Below are 2,578 nucleotides of genomic sequence, written 5' to 3'. Positions count from 1 at the left end.
TTTTCATCCGGGATAAATGTGAATGCAAAATTTGACCCAAATACATGGACAAACAGAGAAGACAATTACCTAGGTAGAAAAAAGTGTATAAACAAATAGTATTAGTACGTTAAATATTATTTTAAAATGTATTAAGGTTCGAATACAAACAATGTTACACGTAATTTATTTTTCCACGTTCCAAATTCCTAACTACAGGGTATTCAAAAGTGTGGAAACACCCAAATAAAATCTAAACCGTTCAAATTCGGAAAAAAAAAGTTATGATAACAGACAAGGGGGGAAGGGATTTTTTGAGACATATGCACCAGCGACCGCCATCTTGAAATTTTTTTTAATGGGAACCCTATCTTGTGATACATCAAATAGGACTGAAATTTTTCCAGGAATTCAATGGTGAAATGTTTTTGACTCTACGTTCAACCGATGGAACGCTTTAACCGATTTTCTTTTCTTTCAGGTGGCGTAACACAGAATGGCACTAACAAGGGATGATCGTATAGAGATCGTGTTGATCTCAGGAGAGTGCAGCAGCAGACAGATTGCAAACGATTACAACGCTCGTCACCCATAATGTGAACCCATTTCTCACAGTGCATTGTGGAAAGTTACAGCGAAATTTAAGGAAACCGGGTCGGTGGAAAACAAACCAAAATCAGGCAGGCCTCGCACAGCGACGGACGAAGCGACGTCCACTGCTGTGTTGACATCATTCGCGAAAAGTCCCACTTGCAGTATCTGTCACCTAGCCCAAGAATATGGTGTATCTCGTATGTCCATCCTGCAAATCGTATCTATGCATAAGTGGCACCCATCAAGATATAGCTATTCCAACATCTAACTGAGAATGATCCAGACCGCCGAGTCGAATTCAATGAGTGGGCCGCAAAGCAAATCAGACAGAATCCTCGACTCGCATATGCCGTGCTGTTCTCGAATGAGGCCAATTTTTCTTGTGTCGAGCGAGGTGAACAAGCAAAATCACCGATATTGGTGTGACAATAATCCACACTGTTACGACGATTCTCGGGTCGTTGGCTCTGACAAAGTAATGGCGTGGCGTGTGGGGTACCCATGTGGTGGACCTATTCTTCATCGAAGGCGATTTAAATGTAATTACCTACCGTAACATGCTTGGGGAGACCCTGCCATCCGTCGCATTAGAGAATGGCTATTTCTCTTTGTTCTATCAACATGACTGGATACCACCTCATTTCGTATTATGTGCCCGTGAGTTCCTCGATGAGCAATTCTCACAGATGGATAGGCCAGCGAAGTCCTGTGGAGTGGCCACCGCATTCCCCAGACCTCGCTCCATTTGATTTTTTTTTTCTGTGGGGCTATGTGAAATCCGTTGTGTATGCTACCAAGATCAGGAACATTAACCACATTCAACGCAGGATTATTGGCGCGTGTGCCAGCATTCTTGAGGGCATGCTGGGCAGGATAATGGATTAATGGCAGCAGCAGATACATTTAACGATTGCTCAGAAGGGATGGTACAACAATTGCTGTAACATTAGTCAGTGGGTCACACATTGCCCGCAGTGTTATCTCCAGGTAAGTGCAGAAAATCTGTTAAAACTTTGCAACGATTGGTCGGAGCCAAAAACATTTCACCACTGGATTCCTGGAAAAATTTCAGTCCTATTTGATGTATCACACGATAGGATTCCGATTTAGATAAATTCCCGCCATTTCAAGATGGCGACCGATGGTACCATATGTCTCAAAAGATTTCCCCCTCGTCTGTTATCATCACTCTTTTCCTTTTTTTTCCCAATGCTGAAGTTTGGATTTTATTTGGATGTTTCTACTTTTAAACCATCCTCTATATATATAAATTACATAAATTGACTCACTGACATAAAATAACGGGTAGTTCCGTTGATGTGGAAAGTTGAAATTTGGAATGATTGTAGCTTTTCAGGACTAACCCACAAGAAAATTGCCAAAAGTTAATATTGTTAACTTTAGGACATCTAAAGGAGGGATGAAGAAATTCCCCATGTTACTTAAATGGACTTTTTTTTTGGGGGGGGGGACCTATAATCTCATGTTTTAGGTTCTTGGAATTGGAATAAAAACTTGAAATTCGGCATGCTTGTAATTTTCGTTAGTGTTACCCCAGTAAGTAATCAAAAATAACACTTTCCAACTTTAGAGTGGTTTTATGAGGAACTGAAATTTTTTCCTATGTTATTCATATGGGACATTTTCTACACCCCAAAAATGTTTAGGCACTTCCGGCAGGATTAGAATGATGAGATTTGGCATGATTGTAGCCTTCCGGAACTAACTTACAGGAAAATTGCCAAAAGTGAATAATTTTAGTTTTAAATGGTCTAAAAGGGGGATGAAGTATTTCCCATGTTATTTAAATGGACGTTTTCTTGAGATACAAAATCTTTTCTTTTAGGTAGTTGAAATTCGGTAGAATTGTGGGTTTAAGAAGTGTGAGCCCCTAGGCCGAGCAAATGCAGTGGTTTGAGGCCTAAGCCCCCAGCTATAAACTCATATGATCCATTCTATGTTACATCAATGAAAAGAAAATACAATACTGCTTTCCAACGGCGGT

The sequence above is a fragment of the Thermobia domestica genome, chromosome 9 (genome assembly GCF_964235325.1).
Source record: "Thermobia domestica chromosome 9, izTheDome1.hap1.1, whole genome shotgun sequence".
NCBI classification, from domain to species: Eukaryota; Metazoa; Arthropoda; class Insecta; order Zygentoma; family Lepismatidae; genus Thermobia; species Thermobia domestica.
This window is presented reverse-complemented; position numbering follows the sequence as displayed.